The sequence below is a fragment of the Chelonia mydas genome, chromosome 7 (assembly GCF_015237465.2).
Source record: "Chelonia mydas isolate rCheMyd1 chromosome 7, rCheMyd1.pri.v2, whole genome shotgun sequence".
Lineage (NCBI taxonomy): Eukaryota > Metazoa > Chordata > Testudines > Cheloniidae > Chelonia > Chelonia mydas.
In genome coordinates this window covers 100,681,568-100,707,187 of record NC_057853.1, presented here as the reverse complement: position 1 = coordinate 100,707,187, position 25,620 = coordinate 100,681,568, and the positions used below count along the sequence as shown (strand labels likewise).

Below are 25,620 nucleotides of genomic sequence, written 5' to 3'. Positions count from 1 at the left end.
TGATTTTGTGCTGTGCAGATGCATAAAGTAGTACTACTGTTTTTGAAAGCATTAAGGGATCAGTAGAGATTCTATTCTCTTTCTGAGTAAAATGTGCAGTAAATTGACTTTAATGTAGAGATGTTCCACTATAATAAAAATGCATCTGATCATATTCTGTAATTCATAATGAATCTAAAGACTTCACAAAAATATTTGTATTTGAATATCGTATTAGTTCTAGCTTTGTATGTTGCCATGTTGTCCTGTATTTATCCAATTACAAAAATACTGAAGGACCAGTTCCTGAGAGATTAATATCTTCAACTCCCATTGAATTCACCACTTCAGGATTTCACTTCTAAAATATGCTTGTGATCTCAATCTCTAAAAGAAATAACAGTACTAAGTTTAAAAGGTAGATGTAATAAAATGTAAAGGACTTATGTGCTATAAAACAAGTTTGTTGCATCCATGTTTGTTGCATCCATGTTTTTGTTTAGGGTCTCAATGGGATTTCAGCTGGTTAACTAAATTGTGGTTATCAGAAGGCATGAAATACATAACGCAGTCTTAACAAATAATTAAGCAAGTTTTGTCTGGGGAGTCTTTACGTTCTAAATTTTTTTAGATTTACTATGATTTGCCTCAGGTCTGTAAAATTCGTATGATTACCCAAGCTAACTGGTCCCTACAAGGAATTGCCTTGAGATTTCACAGCTCAATTGCTTTGCAGAGCTCTGCTTATGTTTTAGCATAGATTTTTGGCAAGCTAATCGATTTCATTGACTTTCATTACCACAGTGGTCACTACAGTGGCACTATCAGAGCTTTATGTTACTATTGTGTAACTTTGCTCTTACCTTATTCTAAGAATAATACCTTTTATACAAAAAATTATTGGTGTCTCAACATAAAATGCATAAAGTCTGTTGCTGAGTTTGGATTTCCAAGTGACGTTACCATGTGTTTTGGTGACCAATAGAATTCTGTCCACTATGGTGAGTGTTATGAGGAGCACACATGCTTTGTGATTCATCTCTTGTGCAGAGGCTCGTGGTTCTGTAGGCCATGTTTTCATTGTACATAATTTCAGTGAGAATTTAATCTCCGTATTTTCTCCAAATTTGTTAGATATTTATATTATTCTGTTATGAAAGGTGCCTCTGTCAGTGAAATAGTTAAATTGCAAACCACAAAGATGATCCTGTGAAGTACTTGCTTAATGAGCAGACCTGTGCATTGACTGTCAATTGATGAACAGTTTAAATGTTGTTCCCATAGATTAGTAACTAATACTTTCTTTATCAGGTGGCTTCTTGCCACCTGGCTACTCTTCTATGTTTTGGGGAGGGGCGTGGAGATGGGGAGTGGGTCCTGTTTTATTAAAAGTTAGAATTATTTTGTTAATCATGTTAAAATTAAACAGCAGTGATAAGAGTCTTTTTTTTCCCATGAAGGACATCATGATGTCATTACTAAAATAAAAATATTTTCTGTACTGTAAGCTTTCAGTAGCCCTGAGTCTTCCTTAGATGATTTAATATCCTTTAAAGGCAGAAGCACATTAAAACTGCATCTGATAATTGTTTAAGAAATTGTTCAGTGTGAGTAGTTGCATTAGAAATGTTCATAATCTGCTTTTAATAGAACCAGTATGACTAAAAATGTCATCGATACAGGGTGTAAACCTCTAGATGTTAACTTAGTAATATCTAGTTAAAATTCAGATGACCGTGTTTCCATTATTTGAACTGCTTGCATATATTTGTAACAGATATACTAAAATAAACAACAGCTTTTAATTTCAAACTCTAATTGCCAATCTGGCCAGAGACTAATATTGTTGTAGTGAAGAAAGTGAACCATTAGCAGATTGGTGGAATATAATCTGTGTAACACCAAGAGTAAGAATAAGGTTTAGGATTCTCCATGCTGAGAATTTTTACAGACACATTTTTGTGGTTTTGAAATTAATGTTACATTAATTTTCATGTGTACAATACAAATTGGAATGGTCACAGCATGAAATTTACTGGTTAGTTTTTCACCCAGCATCTAGGTTTTAACCTTCATAGGTACAGCATCCCTGACACTGATAGTAAATATGAAAAGTAACCACAGTGAAACACTTAAAGGAAAGAAATAAATCTCCAATACTGATGTGATCCTTTACTGTTGTCTGTTTTGTTGCTGCCTTCCAGTGTTCAGATGTAAAATAATATAATCATGGAGATTTAAAAAATGGATCTTTTCAAACTTCCAGATCCCAGAGCCTAATGAGTTAAATTTCTCTCCGTTATGCTTACACAGAATTTAAGCTGTTTAGACATACAAGGTCGAATTAAACTGCTTCACTGCCTATTCTGGCTCCTCTGGCAGAGAGTGGATCCGCAGTTCCACTGGGACAGACCTCTTGGGAGACATTGACACAAGCTGAGAATTTGTTTCTTGCTTTGCAGAATGCAAAGATGCTCTATTTTGTCATGGTTCTCCACCCCCTGCAAATCCAGGATAACCACAATCCGAGTTCCCCCTTTATAATTGGAGCTCTCTGTAGTATTATATTAAATAGAGACGCTGAGGTCACAGGAGAGGATTTTTATTTGAGTGATACAGACGCAAGACGGAAACCCCACTGCATGAAGCAGCAAGATGCAAGGTCCAAGGCAGTCTCTTTGACTTTGGTGCTTGATGTGCATTATCCTTTGTCCTATTTGTCTGCTACATTTTCATGCCGTCTCCAATTGAAATGTGTCAAGTGGTAGGGGTTTGGGAATATTAAATGGTGTTTGCCAACTATAATAATAGTTCACAAAATGCTAAGAGCTTCAAAGCCGGAGCAAGGTGTGTGTTCCCCTACCCCCAGTACTTTACAGCAAGTTACTGGGAAGGAAATCTGCTTGGTAATAATCTCATTACCACGTTTTATAGGTAGGTATAATTATAATCTCTTTGTTGGGACTATATTTGGGCTGTATAATAGAAAAGTTAACAAGCCGTGGTAGTTGTAAGCAATCCTGTAAGGCTGAAGCACCTTGTGCATCTTCTGAAAAATCTTTAACTACTAATCCTCTGGCAAGGTGTTTTATTAGCTGAAGCTGTGGTATTTTTCTAGAACAAAGAAACGGTTTGGACACAGTGATATTTCTTCAACCCTTTTCTCCCCTTATCTGTCATGAAAGTTATAGGACGCAATACCTATGCCCAGGCAGCCAAATACTATTACATAACAGTCCCTCCCCAAACATTTAGGCTCAGCGGCTTTACACTATTCACTGTGAAGTTTTAATTAGGAAAACCTGGAAACTCACTATTTGTATGAATCCTCTCTCAGGGAGGTGGGAAAGCAGACTCTCTGATCCCTCCAGATCTGTGGGTAGCATTACAGTTCAGGGTAACATGTCTAATTGCAGTGGAAAGCTTACCTTACGCTGCCTTAAAAATAACTAAAAGTCTGTGCAATTCCTTTGCGATGCATTTCTCTCCGTTCACTTCTGCAAGCTTGCAGTGAAACGATCCACGGGTGTAGAGCATCTGCTGCAAGATATACCGGCTGGAAATGTTCTTTTGCTTTCCGGAGACTTGATCACCACCACCCCTTTAGCTATCACACTGAGACATTTATTCAGCTGTGACCAAGAGAGCGTTCGCCTCTAGGCAGCGGCGGCGGTAGCAGCCACGCACTCCTGAAATGTCCTCATTTACTGCAATTGTCTTCACTGAGATCTGGAATCCAACAGGGGGAAGGGGGCGGAGGGGGAGTCGTTTCAGCAGACACCGTTTCCAGTCTGGGTTCCGGATCTGGTCGGGATGAAGCAATCTCTGTAATGCTCCTGTCTTGCAGGCAGATGATTTGATGAAGCTGGATTCCCTGCTACTTTTGGAAATGCATGAGCAATGGGGGAGAGCGTGGCGTGCGATGTGGTGCTAGGGAGAGCTCCGTGTGTGTATCTCGCAGGCAGGCAGTGGGAAGAAGGAGGCAGCAGCAGCCACTGGCGCCGGCTCCCCACTAGGGAGAGTTCTCGTGTTCACTCACTCTGATGTGGACGGACTGTGACAAGGAACTTGTTGAGTTTAACGTGCAGATCTTAAAATAATGGTTGATGATTATTCTGGGTCCAGTGACGGAGGAGGGGGGCGGAGCCGTGCCTCTGGCTTCTGATTCACACAAGGGGGGAAATCATCGTCTGACAGAGGAAGAATTTTTTCACGTATTTTGGAATTTTATGTACATTTTCTTTATTACTAGGCTACATCTGAGCCATGAGTCTGTCTCTCTTTCAGTGTGTAAACAAAGCTGCAAGACAACACCGGAGACTGTACTAGCCTGTTGAGTTGAATTAGCATCTTTTTGGCTTTTGTGTGAGTGTGTACACAAGTATAGTGTAACACAGCGGTTCTCAAGCGGGGGGCCGAGAGTCGGTTTCAGGGGGTCTGCAAAGCAGGGCCCCCGAGTGCTGATACTCCATAGCTAAAGCTTGGAGCCCCCGCTCTGCTGGGCTAAAGACTGGAGCCCCAAGGCCCCCCGCCCCGCAGAGGCAGAAGCCTCATGGGGCTAGAAGGCCCGAGCCCCCCCCACCCCAGGATCCACGGGGCTACCTATAGGGCTAATGCCTGCAGCTCTGAGCCCATTTACCTCCTGGGACTAAAGCCTGGAGCTCCCCTGCCCCACGGAGTTAAAGCCCCAAGACCCGAATCCCGCACCCCATGGGGCTGGTTCCCGGAGCACTGAGCCCCAAGCCCCTGGTGCAGAAACCCTGAGTGCCCTCACCTGTGGGGCAGAAACCCTGGTGCTCTACAAGACAGAATTCCTGAGTCTCCATGACTCACGGGGCTAAAGCCCAGAGCCCCAAGCTTCCCCGCCCTGCAGGTCAGAAGCCCCTAGTTCCAGCCTCTGCATGGCTAAAGCCCAGAGTCCCCCTGCCCCACAGGGCTAATGCTCAGAGCCCCGAATCCCCCATCCCACCAGGCTAAAGCCAAGAATAGAGAGCCCCCTCACCCCATGGGGCTAAAGCCTGGAGCCCCTGCAGCTGAAGCCCTGACACCCTCACCCCCAGCGGCTGAAGCCCTGAGCCCGAGGCTGCCCCACTCCATAGCTGGAGCCCCAAGACCTCCTTGCTGGGTCCTGGAGTTTTTAATAGCATGTTGGGCGGCCTCAGAAAGAAAAAGGTTGAGAATCCCTTGGTATAACCTATATAATAGCAGCTTGTGGTTCTGGGGATACAAGCAAGGAAAACAACAAAATATACAAGTGAAATATAATTAAAGACCAACAACCTTGGAAAGCTTCCCATGACCAAACAAGCATAGCAAATTTAAAAGTGCAGAGAAATGAAAAGAAAAAAAACAAAATGTGGCTTGGATATTTTGATCTTTTAAATTGATGAGAAAATACAGTGAAAATAATAGAAAATTTGCAGTTATGTATTATATTATTTTTATTTAGATACTTTAAATTCATCTATAATTTTTGGTATCTGTTTAACCAGTTTTTGTTAAAGCATAGACATGCAGTGATATATTGAATAAAAATGGATAATTTACGTGCAAGCATTGCAACAATATGTGGAACTATTGAGAAATTACTGAATCACTAGGATCAAATGACAGCCATTCTTCCTTTATGTTTTTTCTTGTATGTACTGCAGAGTAGGTGATGTTGGTGCATTTGGGAATTCAGTGGAGTGTTTGTCTCAAAGCTGTTAGTTGGGAAAGGATGTTCAAGATGTAGAATAAACACACAGGTTTTCACTTGCTTCTGATCCCTAAGGAGCAAGGGTCTAGGTTGAAACTGAAGTAGTTTGACAAAGCAATGTAGAAAACCCCACCTTGTGCTGCTTTTCCTAGAATTTCCATCACTGTCACCTCCTCTCCCCTGGGCCCCCAACAGCATTTCAAAGAAGAGGACAGAGATTTTGTGATTGTCTGCGCCCCAGCCATTGGAATGTACTAATGTTTAACTAAATCTGTCTGGCAGGCAGGACAGAACTCTTGAGAATGTATCTGATCTGAGTGTTGGCTCCTGGGAACCCAGATCCTTGGGCTGAGTTTTCCAGTATTTAACAATGATGTTTAAACTGATCTGAAAGTGGGTGGGGTGAGGGGGGTTGGGCGGTTCATCATCTCTACAACTGCCTACCCTTGCCCAGCAATTAATTCTGCCCCCTCCAGACCCTGATCAGTTCTGCCCTGTCACCTGTTATGCCTCCTCCAACCACTGCTGCACCTCCAGAGCTCTTCATTCTCCTCTTCCAGGAATGGGGTGGGGGGGCGCGGCAGTTTCAGTGGGGTCCCCTATGTCCTTTCACAGGTTGGGTGTTAAAGGGGGCAGGGAGAGCAGCAGAAGAACCAACCCTTACTCACAGGAGGAAAGGGGGAGTGGGGAGCTGGGCTGTCCTGAGATGCTGGGTTCCTTCTGCTCCCCCCTCTCCCTGCCCCTCCCCTCCTGTGAGAATGATGTCAGGGAAGGGGGGGGAGAGCTCTGTCTCTTTCTTGCAGCAACCCTGATTAACTGCTCTTCAGGATGCAGGCAAGTGGGGAAAGCAGCCAATGAGAGGTAGATTCCCCTAGGTGATACTAAAAATGTGCACCCCTCAGCAACCTGTCTTGTTTTTTAGAAATGGTATTTCCTGTGTCTGTGGCTTGTTTTGGTGAAGCACACTTTAAGCACCGTCTCCTATATAGCCTCCTGTTTTAGGACACATCTTCTCCACAATGGAATATTTGCATCTCACAATTGGAGCCTGTCTGCAGGATTCCCCACCTCCTCAGTGGCACTGTAGTATCTCATTTCTTGATATTACTAGCTCATTCCCTCACCACCTTTCATGCCTTCTGCTGCACCAAAAAAATGATTCAACACCATCAAACTATTGATCCTTAAACTAAATGTGAATGGACCCCCAGTTAAGGTGGAGAAACATTTTGATAGTTTGAATTGTGCTGGAAAAGCCCCTGTAGAAAAATCCCTCCTGATCAGGTGCATGTACTTCTGTTGTACCGGGATAGTGGCTGGAAATGCTATTGTGCATTTTCTGTCCACTGCTGCGGCATCTTTTCACATTTAGTGCTTTGATGACATTGTTAAGAGATGGCAACACTAAGAAAGCTTGTGGTCTGACAGTGTTTTTCACAGTGTAATTTCCAAAGAAATGGGTGGAAAGAATTTCCATTGTCCAAAATGTCTTCTAATTTTTCTTTTTCAGTGATGGCAGTCTGTTTCCCCACCAGGATCTCTCCTTATTGTTTCTGTGTGTACCAAAGCAAAGTTGTGCCCAGATGTGCTCTACACACAACATTATGTAATATGATGATCAAATCTTTATCTATAAGTTAAGGCCCATGAATTAAATTATAGAACTTTGTGACAGCAGCAGCTGCACCAACAATAATAGAAGCAAAGCCCTCTTCACACATATAAGATGTGAACTGCACAAACAACATCACAGAAACATAATGTTTGGTGCTGAAGGAAAATATTATTGTCATATAACCTAAAGCCCTCAAAATAAATTATAGAACCGTCTAACAAAAGTAGCAGTTGGAAACCGCATACTTGTCTTCCTCTCAATCACATTTAGCGGCTGTTCCCCCGGTGTTGAGTACTCTTAAGAAGTATTACTCATTACTAGCCTGTGGAGCAACTGCCCTTTTCTGAAGAAGTTCATGGGAATAAGAAGGGATTTCCCACTACAGATCATGGACCAGATTCTCTGTTGCCCTGGACATTGCATCGTCATTAGCACCAGTACAAAGTAGGTATAAAATGCTACTAAATAAAAATAGGAGCATTTTTAACCTCCCTTTGCGAGTGTAAGTGACAACACAAGTAAATGACAACAGAGTAAGCAATCCTCATTGCTGCAAAATACATGTGAAAATAAAAATGTTGCTCCTATCATTCCGTTTGCAAATATTTTGTCCTGGGAGAGACATTAATGAGTATAACTGTTGTGTAATGATATGCAACAACAACAACAAAAAATCACAATGACATTAGAGAGCGATAAATACAAATAGTTCTGATATTAACTTAGAAAGCAGATAGGACAATGAAATTCTGTGAAATGATCAGACAACATTTACTCTGTCCTGAGGTGTCTCACAGGAAAATCAGTCTTGCCCTTCCCCCCCTTTTTTTTTTCCACGCATGTTGATGGATCATGTATGGATATCAGTCTTCATTAGAGATGGGGGAAATTTTTTGTGCAAAAATGTTTTTGGGGTTTTTTTTTTCTTTGCGGGGGGCAGATTTGGGCTTATTGGTCAAATTTGCTGAACTCTTTCAGTTGGGAAACCCCACCAGAAACCGTTATAATTTTTTATTTGAAATGCATTTTTTGTGTAGAATTTTACTGCAATTTAATATTTTGAAGAGATTTAAAAACATGTAAATAAAATGTTTAGTTTCAGGTCAAACAGTTTCACTTGAAATTATTTTTTTCTAAATAAAACCTTCAGGTACCAAAACAAAAAATCAATTATTTACATAGCTCTGGTTCTGATTTAGAGTTCAGAGTACACAGACAAAATAGCAGCTTTTGTTAGGGATGCATAAGGTACCATGATGTTCCCAGTTGTTCTTTTAGAGTAGCAGCCGTGTTAGTCTGTATCCTAACTCTAAGTCTCTAAGGTGCCACAAGTACTCCTTTTCTTTTTCCAGTTGTTTTTGGCATCCCGTGGTTGTGTTGTGAGAGATGTCATCTTAACTCCCCATTTCCTGATTTTCTAATGTTTGTGTTGTTTTATTTGTAATGCTAACATTCTTATAAGAACATTTCAAGTCAGCATTTCCTGATTTGCAAGTTTGTTTTTTGGAAATTGAACTCACATTCTGGAATGTAATGGGGGGCACAGAGTACTGATGAGTGCCTGCAACCATAACTCCATGTTAACAAAACTTTTTGCTTGTGAATTTTCCTTGTTCTTTGAGTTACATTGGATCCCACTTTAAGAGCACATGTGCTTTTGAACAAGGCCAGTTTTGTTTTTAATTGCAGTACCCTTTAGGGTTATGCAGGCATCCTATGTCTCCTTGTGCTCCTATATTAGGACGCAAAGTACAGGGCAGCTGCAAGCCTTCCTAGTTTCTCTCCTACCAGCAGCAAGACAGAACCTGGCAAGCATCCAACCTACTAGTTTTTTGCTCAGCAAACTTCTTTGAAGCATTCCAAAGTCTTCAGAGCAACTCCTATCTATTATATTCAACTACCACAAACTGATCCAACCCATCTGGACTGAATTCTGCTAGTCAGACCCTCCTCCTATTCCCCTCCCCCCCATACAGATTCCCTGTACAGGGCTAATTATTATGGCAGATGTTAGGCTTGTCCATCCTGCAATCCCCCTGAAGGACTGACAGTTCTCTTGGCCTCAGAGAACTGAATATACTGAGCAGATGCTTGGTATACTTGTTCTTCTACTCTAGAACATGCGAGCTTTGAGCCATGAGGCCAAAACGTCATCTTCTAGAGTATTCCGTCAGTGAGGGATTCCTGTCATAGACTTGTTTGTTGCAGATGACAACACAAAGTGTTTGAATGTCTGCGCCAGGGGAGGCGTGAGCTTGGGCTCCCTGCCAGATGTCTTTCTCCTTTGGTGGTCTTGCAGGCTCCTATATGCTTTCCCACTGATTTCCCTAATCCACAGAATAGTATCCAAGATCAGATGAGACATGGCTTCCATGATTATAATAGCCCTGTATGGCCAGTTTTGGATGTTAGACTTATTACTGACGTCCTTCCGTACGTGCCATGTCTTGCCTGGATATATCATCTCAGAACCGAGGTCAGATACTACACCCAGTCATTGCCACTGAGGATCTGGATGTTGGCTGGCTATGCATTACAGACAGAGACTGTTTCCTAAAAGTTCAGGAATTTCTCATACAAAGCAGGAAACCTTCCACCAGAAAAACTTATTCATTGAAATGGAAGATTCTCCATATAGACAGCTCAACATTATATTGACCCTGTGCAGGTCCCAATACAGAAGATCTTAGACAATATGCTGCTCCTGAAACATGTAGCGCTAACATTTAACTCTGTTAAGGTCCACCTGATATGTGTATGGCATGCTCCAGTAGAGGTGTAGTTGGTCTTCTTAAGACCTTGTGTTTTCCACATTCTTTAAGGGCCTCCTTGATATTTGCTTTCCAGTCAGAGGCCTGACTCCCATGTGGGGCCTGAACACTATCTTTCTAAAGGAAAGCCTCATGTAGCCTCCCTGTGAACCATGGTCAGAGTGCTCAGTGCAGCACTTTTCCATCAAGATGGTCTTCTTTGTGGCCATTACATCAGCACAGAGAGTAGGTGCACTGCAAGCCCTCATGCCTGTTCTGTCTTACATGTTTGTCCTTAGGGACAACGTAGTTCTCAGATCACATTCCAAGTTCATTCGTAAGGTAGTCTTAGAATTCCACTTAAACCTTACCAGTGTTCTTCTCAAAACCACATTTAACACCAGGAGAAAAAAAAGTTTCATACTTTGGAAACCCCCCGAGCTTCAACAGCACCAAGTCATTTAGGCCATCTCCCTGCATCTTTGTGGCCAAATTCAGCATATCAACAGGCCAACCTGTTGCAGAAAATCTTTAAGTGGATCACATAGCATATTTCCATCTTCTATCAAATGGCTAGCAAGCCTCTCACTCTGAACAGGGAGGTGCTTTCCACAAGGGTACAGGCATCCTCTTCTGCCTGCTTCAGGAACATGCCAGTTTCGGAGGTCTGCAAGGTAGCTATGTGAAGCAACCCATTAACTTTTGTTAATTATTATTGTGCTTGTGACAATGACTGTAACAGATAGTGGTGATAAGTTATAGAAAATTGAAAACCATTTAGTTGAGTACATGCATTTTGTAGATCCATTAAATATTGCTGTATATAGGATTGGATACAGTGTAGTGGTTCTCAAACTTCTGTATTGTGACCCCTTTCTTATATAAGGGGTGCGTCCCCCCCCTTATAAATGACCAACTTTTTTTATATTTAATGCTATTCTAAATGCTGGAGGTGAAGGGGCGTTTGGGGGTGGATGCTGACAGCTTGTGATTCCCCAATATAATAACCTCATGAGCCCCTGTGGGATCACGACCCCCAGTTTGAGAACTCCTGGTATAGTGGTTACAAGTGACACAGTATGATGTGAGGATTGTATTGCCAAAATCTTAAAATGAATTAATGTTTCTGGTACTAAAAGAGCTAAATGAGACTGACAAGAGTAGGTAACTGCACACTTTGCAACCATAAGTGCCCCAAAACCCTGACTAGAGCCTTGGAAAATGATCTTCAAAGCTCGGACCATGGATGCACATCCCACATGCAATTATGTTATGACTGTATAAAGAGAAAATTACCTCTTACCTAATCCAACCAATAATGTTACAATAGACAGATTTTTGGGGGTGTGATGTCTGTGGCAAGACCTAACTCAAGTGGCGCCCAAAGGGAAAATTTATGATGATCTAATTCTTTAATCCTGATAGCATAGCTATGTATAATTCCAAAAATGGCCCCACCTCCTCTCTGAGAGAATCTAATTCTCAGCGATTTGATTACATTACATATTCATCCAATCAAAAAAAAAATACTGTGAGACTATGGTGATCAGTCAGAGTAGGCATAATAAATAGCAAATATATAGCGTAAACTTAGTTCCTGCATAATTCAAAATCCTTTCAAAATTACATTGCAAACAAAATTTCAAGTTGATATAAATCAAAGTTCCTGAACAGTTTGTGAGGGGGGAAATTTGTCAAATTTTGTCAACATTTTTTATGAAGTATGTGTCAAGCTCTCCTCATAATGCAAATTGTGGAGACACCAAAAATTAATTTCACAAGTCTATATTCAGTTTGTCTAACACATGTTCTTGTCATGTTTTATGCCTTAAACATTTGTCATACTTGCCTTGTGTTTTATGATTGAAATTGCTAGTCTTGTGTTCCAATTTATATCTCAATTAAATTGCAACGTATCAAATGGCAATGTGCAGAGGACTTATCCTTTATTTCTAACAGTTAATAAAACTTAGTGGTTCTTTTTCTAATCTTAAAATTTTGTGCTTGCCATTTGATACAATTTAAGTAATTTTTATTAAGCAAATTTAATTACTAGTATTAAATTTGCAATCTAGATTACTGTGACTACATAAATGTTTAGGACTAGCCTGATTTGGTATCAGAATCTTAGCTGCTCCTTATTTAGTTGAAAAGAGAGTGAGTTTGTTTAATTTGAAACATGCAGATGTGAACTGTGAGCTGTTCATTTATGTAATCATTTGGGACCAACGCCATCATTAGATGTTCTGCTAAAAGCAATTATTTTCATATTGCTGAATCTTCACTGAAATTAAGTAGGTCATTACTTTAGTTTCTGCACTGTGATAGTTGCTTAGCTTTCCTTCTAAATCGGCTCAATTTACCTATAATTGGAATCAAGAAGAAGAAATGTTACATGTGCAGTTCTTGAACTTCGTCATCACGTGTTTTGACTAGCTAAGGTGACTCTAAACTTTGCTTGCCTCTCGTATCAGCCATGATTCTACACGGTAGTTAAGCATATTCCTTGTTTCAAAAAACATGTGAAGTCCCATTGACCTCAATAGAGAGGAAGGGTGGTCCAGTGGTTAGAGTACTGGTCTGGAATGTGGGAGACCTGGATTCAGTTCTCTGCTCAACCACAGACTTCCTTTGTGACCTTTGGCAAGTCATTTACTCTCTCCATTCTCCAGTTCCCCATCTCTAAAATAGGGATAATAGCACTTCCTCACAGTGAAGATAAAGATAAAATTGTGAGGCACTCAGATACTGTGGTAATGGGGGCTATAAAAGTACCACAGATAAATATACTTCAAAATAAGCACTTGCTTCAGTATCTTACTGAGCTGGAGCTACAGTCACTAAGCTCCCATTTCTGAAGTAGATGTCCTGGTGTAGATCCTAACTCTGCATAGAGTTGCAGTGGCTTAATTGAAATCTGCACTGCACATCTTATTTGCAGAACCAGGAATTAAGATTGATTTAACATATGTCTTATTAAGAATATAAGATTAAACTATATAACAAAAAATGGAAAACTATAGTACATAAAATGTTCAGTAAAATATATAAATAAAATAGCTGAGTTAAGGCTATCAGTTTATATAGGACCAAATTCTGCTGTGTACTGTCAGTGTAAACATGGAGTAAACTTTATGAACTCCAGTAGGTATTTACACAGGTGTAACGGAGTAGAATTTGGTCCTTAACATTAATTTTGCTTTGCACAGAGCATTGAGAAAACAATAAAACAACAAATCCCATCAGTAAAACTGATTGTGTTCAGCTGCATACTATCACATTAGGAATCCAAACCACTGTAAAGGTTAATGTTTTAGTTACTGATACGGATTGAGCAATCCTTATCTTCTCGGTGTGAAGGGCAGTTTTTTTTCATATTATCACTAGTTTTCTATGTGGCACCAACGCTGCAAAAAATCATTTTAAATGTGCAAATATGGTTGTGAAGGAAATAATCCTCTTGATTGGAAAGGTTTATGCACAGATTTATTTATTTCAATTTCAAATGGCTGAGATCCTGAAAGAATTTTCTATTCTGTGTACAAGTTCAAAAAACGCTTATCTAACAAAGAGATTCTTAACAGATGTGAAATACAGCACCAGTTAAATTATCAGGCAGTCTCTATGGTTAGAAAATAAATGAGGGTCTGTGAGACCATGATATATGATACTCTAAATGGTTGCATTTTGTTCATATTTGAAAGGCAGTTTAGCTTGTCATCATTACTGATGATTTGTGCCTTTATAGTCCTTCTCTTTGTATTTCAGAAATCTTTTGTGCCTATCTGAATAATAAATCACCTTGTTCAATTTGTTCAGTACAAGCAACTATAAAATATACTTTATTAAGATATCTTGAAAAGCTGTAAGTATTGTGAAACTTACGTTTTAGGGTGGTGGTTAGTGAACTTAGTTGATATTTTTTTTGCTCTCGTCTGTTTCATCATCCTCTAGAATCAAAGGAATATATCTCAAGCTATTCTAAGGATAAAGGAAGAAATAGTGTCTTGTAAGAAAATCTCTGATTATGGTTCTGACTGCACTTAGACAAGTGGTGGGCAACCTGCAGGCCGCAAGCAGCCCATCAGGGTAATCTGATTGCGGGCTGTGAGACATTTTGCTGGGGTTGACTGTCTGCAGGCACGGCCCCCCGCAGCTCCCAATGGCCAAAGTTTGCCATTCCCGGCCAATGGGTGCCGCAGGAAGCGGTAGCCAGCACATCCCTGAGTTAGTGAAACAGTAAAAGTAAACAATATAAATGGTGGAAGGTCAATAAACTTATTTCTGTCGATGTGCTGATTTTGAACAATATAGAAAAATCACAATTAACCATGATATTTGGTCAAAATTCTCGGACTTGAGTTCCTGAGATTAGATTCCAAAATCATCTGTAGGCACATAAATGGAACTGGCCTGATTTTCAGACATGCTGAGTAACCTCACCTTGTATTATAGTCAGTGGAATTTGCGGGTTGTCAGCATCTTTAAAATCAGGACCGTTCTATTTAGGAGCCTAACCTCCTCCTTCTAATAGTGTCCCTATGAGTGCTGCACTGTAGGTGTGCCTGCATTCCTGCGCTGCTGATCAGAGAATTTTGGTAGCAGTTCTGTTGGGCCCACACATGTGCTCTCCCTCCTCATGCTGTGCCATGAGGCTAGCCAGCGTGCGAGGGCTAACCGTCATTAGTTCCTTTTCAGCAGTCCCTGGCTAGAGACAGAGACTTTAGCTGTCTGCTAGCTGATTGTTAACTCTCCCTTTCATTTGTTAAATTTTAGCTTTTAGAAACCTTCTAGCTTTTCTTCTGACTCCTATGGCCGTGCCTTAAAAAAAAAATAAAAATAAAAGAAAGACTTCCTTCTTGCATTGACCCCGGTGAGGGGGTGATCCTCCTGGAGAAGGATACGGCTCTCTGGGCTTCAAGAAGTGTCACACTTGCAGCGAAGTGATCCCGGTCGCGGACAAGCAATCCCAGTGCATCTGCTGCCTTGGTGAGGGCCACATCCAACAAAAGTGTTCCCTCTGCCAGTAGCTCCAACCGAGAGCCCGCAAGGACAGAGAACTCCACCAGAAAATCATCTTTATGGAGGTGGGTCTCCGACCCCAGCCCTCTGGCGTGCAAGAGTCTTCCCCTCAACCTTCGACTTCCAAGGATAGTGGGTCGAAGAAATGGTCTGGGGATTTTTCTCACAAGTCGCAAAAGAGAGTGGGAAGTGCCCTCAGTAAGCCCAGGGATAGTCGAAAGTGAACATCATCTCACTCAGTGTTCTCGGCACCACCAGCACCGAGGTAATCCGGCATCCACACCTCATGGCGACCGTTGGTGTCTGGTACCGTCGACAGGCCCATGGACCCTCTGGGCACAGGCACTGAATCTTTGGTACAGAGAGGTAAGGTCAAACGCCCTAAGATGCTCCTGGTATATGAGTTGACATTGACCCATTCTGCACCAAAGAGATCAGTACAAGCGAGGTCCCCACTTACCACGGCACCACCACTGATGCCGGGACGCTCGGTACCAGCTGAATTCCACAAGGTGACCTTAGTATGTTGGTACCACCTGACTCTCCGCCCCTTGGTACTGAGATCACAGCACCTAGCCATGGCCAACCACAATCATGCCATGCCGCTCCGATGTCAAGCGAGGGATCAGTTAACAAGCCGGAACTAATTTCACAGTACTCCTCCCAAGCTCCATATGGGACTCACTAACAACAGGATCCAGGAACATACCACAAGATGACACCACCACCATCTTGGTACAGCCACCTGTGGGCACCTCCACCAAGCCCTATGGCACTGTAGTGGCCATACTGGGACCCCTGAGCAGTGCACTACCAGTCTGCCTCAAGGGCACCAAGCATTGTCCAAGAGCTTCCCAGGCAGGCCCCCTCGGCTACAGCATCGTGGGCCTCAGATCCTCAAGAAACAGAGGACCAGGAGAAAGAGACAGAGGAGAAGGTAACACCTAAGAAAAGAGTGGCAGACACCTTCCACATGCCATAAAAAGACACATCACAAGCTCATCTATATCCTCCATGCTTCATCTGTTTCCAAAATTGCCCTCCCAATCAACGAGGCTTTCATAGACCCAGGCGTACTCCTCAGTCACCTTACAGGTTTCAAATTGCCAACTACCAGGCACTCATGGCAAAGTACGACTACACAAATTATAATACGTTGAATGACCTGGCTGATTCACTGCCGGAGAGCTCCTGGGACTCCTTCAAGGCCATCATCCAGAAGGACCAACTGATGAGACAGGCATTGTGGCTTCACCCCTCGGGATTCCCGAAGGAGGTGCAGACCACAGTGGAGGACCTCCCCTTTGAGGGTGTGAAGCTCTTAACTGAGAAGAACAACACACCTCTCCACTCGTAGAAGGATTCCAGGGCCACCCATGGGTCACTGGGAATCTACACACCAGGACAAAAGAAACATTTTAACCCTCAGTACCAACAAAGGCCATATTTGTTCCAATTCCTGTCACAACGACACTATGAGCCCTTAAAAAATAAAAAAGGAAATTCTCAAAATGGAAGCCTTCTGGCTCCCAATACTTGAACCAACCACCTGCCCCTAAGCACGACTTTTGACTGGCAGGTTTAGGCACCGTGAAACCTCTCCCCACTACTAGCTGTGCCTATACACCCATTTGACCAATGTTTGGCCAATGCACCCATTCGACCAATGTTTGGTAGTATTCCACAGAGTCTGGGAGCACATAACATCATACAGATTGGTCCTAGAGATTGTCAGATCCGGTTTGTCCATCCACTTCACCTCCATATGCCCTCTACGACACTCTTCCGTGTCCCTCTTCAGGGACCCTTCTCAGAAGAGTCTACTACAGCAGGAGATAGATCAGTTCCTGCAGTTAGGAGCCAAAGAACCAATATCTCAACATCTACACGGCAAGGAGCTCTACTCTCATTATTTCCTAATACCCAAAAGGAAGAGAGGTTGGAGACCCATTCTGGACCTCAGAGCTCTCAACAAGTTTGTCAAAGCTCAGAAGTTCAAGATGGTCACACTGTCAACAATCATTCCATCATTGGAACAGGGAGACTGTTTTTTGGCCATCCACCTACACGACACTACTTTCACATTTCGGTATTACCAGCTCACAGACGTTTTCTCCTGTTCACTCTGGGACATGACCACTACCAATACAGAGTGTCCCCCCCCCTTCAGATTTTCGTCAACCCCATGAGTATTTCCCAAAGTTCTCTCAGTGGTGGCTACTCATAGGATCACAGAATCATAGAATATCAGGGTTGGAAGGGACCTCAGGAGGTCATCTCGTCCAACCCCGTGCTCAAAGCAGGACCAATCCCCAACTAAATCATCCCAGCCGGGGCTTTGTCAAGCCTGACCTTGAAAACCTCTAAGGAAGGAGATTCCATCACCTCCCTAGGTAACCCATTCCATTGCTTCACCATCCTCCTAGTAAAAAAGTTTTTCCTAACATCCAACCTAAACCTCCCCCACTGCAACTTGAGACCATTACTTCTTGTCTGTCATCTGCTACCACTGAGAACATCCATCTAGATCTAGATCCATCCTCTTTGGAACCCCCATTCAGGTAGATGAAAGCAGCTATCAAATCCCCCGTCATTCTTCTCTTCTGCAGACTAAACAATCCCAGTTCCCTCAGCCTTTACTCATAAGTCATGCGCTCCAGCCCCCTGATCATTTTTGTTGCTCTCCGCTGGACTCTCCAATTTTTCCACATCCTTCTTGTAGTGTGGGGCCCAAAACTGGACACAGTACTCCAGATGAGGCCTCACCAATGCCGAATAGAAGGGAATGATAACGTCCCTCAATCTGCTGGCAATGCCCTTACTTATAAAGCCCAAAATGCCGTTAGCCTTCTTGGCAACAAGGACACACTGTTGACCCATATTCAGCTTCTCATCCACTGTAACCCGTAGGTCCTTTTCTGCAGAACTGCTGCCTAGCCTAGCGATTTGGTCCCTAGTCTGTAGCAGTGCATGGGATTCTTCTGTCCTAAGTGCAGGACTCTGCACTTGTCCTTGCTGAACCTCGTCAGATTTCTTTTGGCCCAATCCTCTAATTTGTCTAGGTCCCTCTGTATCCTATCCCTACCCTCCAGCATATCTACCTCTCCTCCCAGTTTAGTGTCATCTGAAAACTTGCTGAGGGTGCAGTCCACGCCATCCTCCAGATCATTATGAAGATATGGAACAAAACCGGCCCCAGGATCAACCCTTGGGGCACTCCACTTGATACCGACTGCCAACTCGACATGGAGCCATTGATCACTACCTGTTGCGTCCGACAATCTAGCCAGCACTTTATCCACCTTGTAGTCCATTCATCCAGCCCATACTTCTTTAACTTGCTGGCAAGAATACAGTGGGAGACCATATCAAAAGCTTTGCTAAAGTCAAGGAATAACACATCCACTGCTTTCCCCTCATCCACAGAGCCAGCTATCTCATCATGGAAGGCAATTAGGTTGGTCAGGCATGACTTGCCCTTGGTGAATCCATGCTGACTGTTCGTGATCACTTCCCTCTCCTCTAAGTGCTTCAGAATTGATTCCTTGAGGACCTGCTCCATGATTTTTCCAGGGACTGAGGTGAGGCTGACTGGCCTGTAGTTCCCCGGATCCTCCTCCTTCCTTTTTTAAAGATGGGCACTACATTAGCCTTTTTCCAGTCATCCGGGACCTCCCCCGATCGCCATGAGTTTTCAAAGATAATGACCAAAGACTCTGCAATCACATCCGCCAACTCGTTTAGCACTCTCGGATGCAGTGCATCCGGTCCCATGGACTTGTGCTCGTCCAGCTTTTCTAAATAGTCCCGAACGACTTCTTTCTCCACAGAGGTGACCACAGAGGGCTGGTCACCTCCTCCCCATGCTGTGCTGCCCAGTGCAGCAGTCGGGGAGCTGACCTTGTTCGTGAAGACAGAGGCAAAAAAAGCATTGAGTACATTAGCTTTTTCCACATCCTCTGTCATCTAGGTTGCCTTCCTCATTCAGTAAGGGGCCCACGCTTTCCTTGGCTTTCTTCTTGTTGCTCACATACCTGAAGAAACCCTTCTTGTTACTCTTAACATATCTTGCTAGCTGCAACTCCAAGTGTGATTTGGCCTTCCTGATTTCACTCCTGCAGGCCTGAGCAATATTTTACGATCTTACAATATTCTACAATCACAAGGTATAATGATCTAGCCTTAACTGGACGATTGTCTCCTTCGAGCCCGATCACTTCAAGAGGCTCATCTTGCCACCCAGGCCATGAAACACTTGTTCATGGAACTGGGCGTACAGATCAATTCCCAGAAGTTGACCCTCACATCAGTGCAATGCCTGGAAATCATGTGGGCCGACCTAGACACGCTACAAGCAAAAGCCATCCTACCTCAAGACAGGTTTCTATTCCTGGTCTCACTTATAGACACAGCTCAGTGCAGCCCTGGCAAGTAGTCACCTGCAGAGATATCCCGGCACGTCAATTTCCTTGAGTTGAGAGCAGTCAGGAATGCCTGTGCCAATTTCCTTCTGTTGATAACAGGATCACATACAAAAATCCTAACAGACAACTTAGCCTGCATGTATTATATCAATCGTCAAGGAGGAGCCAGATCATCCTCCCTGAGCATGGAGGTGATGAACCCATGGAACTGGTGCATCTCTCACGATAGCACCTAGTTGTGGCTTACCTCCTGGACATGCAAAATTTCAAGTACGGAACACCGTACACAGATCTGTTCACCAATTACCAGAACAAGAAGTGTCCATAACACTGTTCAAGGGTGGAGATCAGACAGCATTCTCTGACTGATGCCCTCCTCCACTTTTGGGACAAGGACCTTCTTTACATCTTTCCTCAATTTCCTCTTCTGCTGAAGGTCCTGCTAAAGATAAGGATGGACAGAGCTTACTTAATTTTGATTGCTCCCACGTGGCCGCGACCAACCTGGTACCCTTACCTGATGCAACTCACGATGTGCCCACCAATCTCCCTTCTGACTACTCCACACCTTCTCTCTCAGGACAAAGGGTGTACCATACATCCTAACTTGGTGATCCTCCATCTCAAAGCATGGCTTCTACATGGTTCCAGCATCTAGACAGCTCCTGCTCAAAGGAAGTGCAGAGGTTCTACTGCACAGTAGAAAGTCCTCACACGATACACTTAACCTGCAGAAATGGTCCAGGTTCCAGATTTGGTGCACGTCCCAACAAATCTCTCTAGTGTCAGCAACTCTTCCACATGTTCTTGAATATATCCTGACCCTGAAAAAATTGAGGTTCTCTCAGCTCTCTCAGCGTCCACCTTGCAGCTATCACAGCATTTCACCAACCTGTAGAGGGGTACTCCATACTATTGCACCCCACCGCTAAACATTTCCTTAAGGGAATAACAAACGTCTTCCCTCAACCTCTGCTTCCTACCCCGTCGTTGGACCTAAATATAGTGCTGAAAGGGCTGAGCAGGCCCCGCTTCGAATGTATGGTCACCTGTTCACTAGCATACCTATTGATGAAAACGATCTTTCTGATTGCAGTTACCTCAATTAGAAGAATAGGGGAAATAGCAGCTCTGATGACACATCCCTCCTACACAGTGTTCTTCCCAGATAAGGTTACACTCAGGGTGCATCCCTAAAGTGACCTCCTCACTCACATGAATCAGTCTATTCACTCTCCCGCCTTTTAGCCCAAGCCTCACCGAGACAATAGGGAGGCCATACTGCATACCCTAGACATTAGGCGAGCCCTTGCATTCTACTTCGATAGGACAAAAGCCTTCAGGAAGTCCCCTAGGCTATTCCTCTCTATGGCAGAAAGATCTGAGGGTTCCGCGATTTCATCCCAAAGATTCTCCAAGTGGGTCTCAAATTGCATCAGACAGTGCTACCAAATTTGTAACATGACCCCTCTGGACTCGATCCATACACATTCCATGAGATCGACCTCCTCGGTCACCACCTTTAAGTTTGTCCCCATCTCAGAGATCTGCGGAGCGGTGACATGGGGGTCAGTCCACACCTTCGCAGAACATTATGTGATCACTGGGGACTCTGCCTCTGATTCCATCTTTGGCTCCCCAGTACTATCATATGTGACTAACCCGATTCCAAAGTCCCAGCCCTCCAAGGGGTGTACTGCTCAAGAGTCACCTAAAATGGAGCATCCATAGGGACACTACTTGAAGAAGTAGTAGTTATTCACTTTGTGCAGTAACGATGGTTCTTCGAGATGTGTCCCCCGATGGGTGCTCCACAACCCACCCACCCTCCCCTCTACATCAGAGTTCTTGCTTATGACTCTGCGGTGAAGAAGGAACTGAGGACTGTTAATTCGCACACGCTGGCACAGCACGAGGAGAGACAGCGCATTTGTGGTCCCCATGGACACTGCTACCGAAGTTCTCTGATCAGCAGTGCAGGCACGCAGACACACCTACAGTGGAGCACCCATAGGAATACAACTTGATGCACAGGAAAATAACCAGGTAAGTCTTAGGTGTGCTGGTGCTCTAGGTGAAAATTTTTTTGTACCGCCACAATACTGAAGAGGAAAAAGAGTTCACGTGTAGATATAAAATATGCCAAAACCAAAATCATGCAAAGTTAGGCATTCACAGAACACAAAATACCAAAGCTATGTTTAAACACACAGCCTTAACTCTCCCCACTTTTGCTATGTGTTATAATATACACAATTACATATTAGTTCTCAAATAATATAACAGTTTTTTTCTACAGCAAAAAAATCAGTCTGGAAATTATAAAGCACAAAATATTAAAATAAGGCAGGTAATACAGGACAACAGTCTAACAGTATATATAACTAGATAACACGGACTTAATGAAAGGCAGTAATATCCCAAGTAAATGTGCTGTAGCCATTATTAGTCTAGGAATATTTATTGCTTAAAATATAGTACAATAGAAAATGTCTGTCTTTTAGAAGTTATTTACAGGACACTTTATAAAAACTATTTAAAATATGATCACACTTTGGTTTATTTAAATTTTTAAACTGGGAGCAATTCAGCATTTTAAATATTAAGTGTCAGCAGATTCTTCATTTGTACAAATGGTTGAAATCAGAGTTGCAGTGGGGGAGGTTTAGGTTGGATATTAGGAAAAACTTTTTCACTAGGAGAGTGATGAAGCTCTGGAATGGGTTACCTAGGGAGGTGATGGAATCTCCTTCCTTAGAGATATTTAAGGTCAGGCTTGACAAAGTCCTGCTTTAAGCAGGGGTTGGACTAGATGACCTCCTGAGGTCCCTTCCAACCCTGATATTCTATGATTCTATAAAAAAGTCTTCAGTCAGCATTGTGGAAAAGAAGTCTGAATACTGATGTAAGTGGGGGAATAGTCCGGCTATTGTGGGGAACTTTCCTGGCTTCTACACTGCCTCGCTGAAGTGGGCTAGCGAAAGGATCTGAGTCCTCGCTCCCACTTCCTTTACCCAGTGGCCTCCCTGCCCTTGAGGACTCCCCTTCCACTCTCCTGTCTGGCAGAGTCCTCGTAACCCCAACAAGGCTGGGCCCAGGATTCCTGGGGGGCTCGACCCCCAACCCTGCTGTGGTCACCTAGGACAGGGGCTAGGGTGTCCCCACTCTGGGGTACTCTCTCTGCCCTGGGCACTTCTCTGACCCACTGACCATTACATACAAGTTAAAGCAAATGCAAGTTATTTAATCAACAATTAATTTTAAAAAGAATAAGGAAAAATGGGAAAGATTAAAGGAAACACATCACCCCGCCCTGTGGCAGGGAACATCACAAACAGTGTCTCTGGAATGTCAGGGCAATTCACAGTCTGTTCCTTGTAAGTCCCAGGCCGCCTTCTAAGGCCCTGGCAGTGCTGCAGGGATGCTGTGGGTTGGACACTTGCTCTGGTGGTGGCCACATGCTCTCAGGCTCCAAGTGGTAGGACCTTCTTCCAGTGTTGCCCCCGCCCTGTCGGGGTTACGATCCAAGCCTGGCCTGCAGAGCCTCTTGCCTGAGGCGTCTCCCTGTGCTGGGCATGCTGCCCAGGGTCCCCCTCGCTCTCCCCAGCTGCTCACGGCACCCAGCTCCGGACTGCTCCAGCCCCTGCTCCACCACTCAGCGCTGCTGCTGCTCTGCCTCCAGCTCCCTGAGCTGCTTCTTTGGCCCCTCTGCCTCTGGTTGCTGCAGCTCTGCTCCCAGGACAGGTCTGCTCTGCAGGCTGCTTCTGTGACTCTGCTCCCAGCACTGACCCACTTTGTGGGCTGCTTTTTGGACCCTTTGGCTCTGGTTGCTGCAGCTTTCTTCCCAAGGCAAGTCTGCTCTCTCTGGGCTGGGCCTCTGTCTTTGGGGCTGCAGCTCTGCTCCCAGGACAGGGTCTGTTCCCTCTGTATCAAGCACAGCTCTACTCCCCAGCTCAGCTTGGGCCCCAACTTTCTCCTTAGCTCGGCGCCACTCTGTCTGACCCAGGCAATTCCAGGTTACATGAAGGACGGGACCTCCGTGGCCTCCTGACTCCCTGATTAGCCTGCCCGTCCTGTCATTCAGGCTGACCTGGAGCATTAGCCTCTCCCCATTGTTCCTGGAGGCTGTCAGTCTCGGGGTCCTGATTCCCCATCAACCCTTCCCCCTTTTTAGTACGGGGAGCTAGCAACTAAAACACCCCCACTGAATGTTAGTAAGGGGGCAATAGTCCCCTTACACTGACCCTAGTTTATTTCCCCAAATGGGATGAGAAATAAATGTGATATGGTCAGAAAGGTAGAGGGGGGCCTTAGCAAACACTGTGAACTTAAAATCAATATAGTATTTTACTGGGAGTCAGTGAGGGGAACTGCTACATACTGGGAGAAAAATTGGATCCGCTGAGAATTCAGAGTGCTGTTTTTGTATATTACTTGGAGCCCTTTGGCTAGAACCCTCTGGGATTTCTGCAGATACTATAGTGAGTAATCAAGTGAAGCTGGGAGTTGCATACAGAAGTTCTCATTAAAGGCAACATTTCCTAACAGCTACAACACAGTAGTAATCACAGTTTTTTCCAATATATAACATAGGAAATAGCTAATATATTTCACATACCACTGTGTGAGATCTGTGGCAATTATATCTCATGTTATATAATATAATTTTAACATGGTAAAAAGATTTATCTATTTCTAGTAATGTTGAGCAGAAAGAATGTGTACTTTAGTGTCATATTACTAACATTTTATTTATTTTTATTATATTTATACAACACCATACAGATCAATGACAAGTCACTTAAAAATCTATCTCCAAATGTTCTAGTTATGGTTGAGAAGACTCCTTAATTTTAAGTCTTTGTGATCAGTGGGTCAAGTCCAGGCTCATACATTCCCTGATGTATCCAAGAATACTCAGATTGCCACAGTTGGGCCCAAGAATGCAGAGGTGGAGAACAGAGATTTTGTTGCATATAGACAAGTTTTGTTTTCCGTAGTCAACTGTGAATATAATGGAGGATGGGTATAGAGAGGATTTAATCATCGCATGGATAACTCTGTGTTCTGTTAATTCCAGGATGTGCATAAAAATCATATACCCTAAAAGATAGCAGATATGGATTCAGCATTGACAATGGTTTATATAATACCGTACTGAATTGCTCTCAGAAAGGATCTGTGTTTCCTGGCTTGTTTATAAAGTTTTATAATTGTCTTTTAATGCTTCATCTCTGTCCACACCCATTGCTAGAGTTATCCTGATGTATCTCTGTGCTATGGGAATATTACCATTTATTGTAAGATAAACATTTCACTTTCACTGTTTGAATTAGCTGTCATAATATCTGTTCATGAACAGCTATGTCAAGATTCACTTCTAAGACTTGAGGGTTGTATAGTACTTGAAGGGTCTTGGCCTTTGGCACTCTAAGCTTCGAAAGTAGAGTATGCTGTTCCCATGCTTGGGTCAGTAGGTAGGGAACAGTCTAACTATTCAACATATTTGTAATATTGAGTTTAATTATTGAGACCAAAGTTATGTAGTAGCATTTTTAATTGAATTGGAGAAGTATGTTTGGAATTTTCATTGTACTTTTTCTTCCTTGAGAGAATATCTTATTAGTCAAGATGTCAATAAAAAGACAACACTAGACAAATAACACTGGGTTTTTATTTCAGATCTATTTAAGTGTACGGTGAGAAGGAGTAGAATATTTGCGATTTTTCTGGTATGACAAGCATACAGTATTTGTTTTTTGTTTTTCATACCAGTTAAAGTATGAGATATGGTGTTTATTGTAACTGTGTTTTGCAGTTATTTAAAAAAGTAAATAAATATAAAAAAGTTTTTTTCTATACACAAAACATCTTCATTAATTCAGTAAGGACCACAAAAGGACCTATTGAAAAACAGTATTCTTGGTGCACGTTTGGTGTGGTTTAAGACATTTAACATTTGCAGAACAAGAGTGCTTGTGCCTTTCACCTACAGGTAATTTTTTCAATTCTAACCCAGATAAATAGTGAATGGAATTTATAATCCAATAGGTATTTCATGTCTTATGGGAAAGGTGCTGATGGACTTAGTCCACTATCTAGTAGATAGGTACTGACCTCACAAAAGGTGCC

The 25,620-nt window shown here is 43.1% G+C and overlaps 2 protein-coding genes across 5 annotated transcripts in view; one reads left to right on the top strand and one right to left on the bottom strand.

Moving 5' to 3' along the window:
* The window catches only part of INSYN2A (inhibitory synaptic factor 2A), an 82,555-nt gene extending 78,467 nt beyond the window's left edge, over nucleotides 1–4,088 (bottom strand). The window contains exon 1 of one of the 2 annotated variants that reach the window (XM_043552001.1): nucleotides 3,408–4,088. The gene's annotated coding sequence lies outside the window, so the exon portion shown is untranslated. The remainder of the gene's footprint in view (nucleotides 1–3,407) is intronic. The other variant, XM_037903704.2, reaches the window with a different exon arrangement.
* DOCK1 (dedicator of cytokinesis 1) overlaps nucleotides 1–25,620 on the top strand; it is a 545,102-nt gene that overhangs the window by 242,029 nt on the left and 277,453 nt on the right. The window lies entirely within an intron of this gene.